Genomic DNA, 652 nt, shown 5'->3' with positions numbered 1-652 from the left:
GGGCTGGGGGCGGGGCGGCGGGAGCGGGGGGCGGGGCGGCGTGGGCACGCTCCGGGGCGGGGCGCTCCTGCCCCCGGGCCCGCCCCGCGGCGCGCCGGCCTGCACGCGGTGGGTGCTCGGGGAGGCCCGGCACGGCGGCCGCTCCTGGCCCCAAGTTGCCTGGGGGTGTCAGGTGTTCTTGCCTGGACGTTCCTTTTTTTTTTCTTTTTTTCGTGTTGAAGGAAAAAATGGCTTCGCTTTTTTTTCTTTTTTTCTTAGTTAGAGGCTGGCTTTGGGGAAGTGTTCTGGTACAACTCTGTGTTTTTTATGAATGGGGAAACCAAGGCATGGGAAGGGAAAACGAACCAACCAAGTTTAGGGAGCCGGTGGTCCAGGTTCCTCCGCCGTCTTTATATGGCTCTATGGCTACGCCTTGCTGCTTTGTACTAAGTCACCTGTAATTTGTCATCTTGCTCCAGGAGAAACAATCCTGGTTTAAAAAGATAAAAGGAAATGTTTTGTGTCGTTGGCTATAGACCCAAAGGACAAAAGCAATTATCTGAGTAATTTTGGCCTTACAGCCTCCCCTTTTGACTTACTCTCTGGAACGTTTGGATAGGAAGGTGTGAATCATGGCACGTGCCTTTCTTTGTAGAGCGAAAGAGGACCCGAG

The sequence above is a fragment of the Lemur catta genome, chromosome 1, assembly GCF_020740605.2.
Source record: "Lemur catta isolate mLemCat1 chromosome 1, mLemCat1.pri, whole genome shotgun sequence".
In the NCBI taxonomy this organism is placed as follows: domain Eukaryota; kingdom Metazoa; phylum Chordata; class Mammalia; order Primates; family Lemuridae; genus Lemur; species Lemur catta.
The sequence above is the reverse complement of the archived record's forward strand: the minus strand, read 5'-3'. Positions refer to the sequence as shown.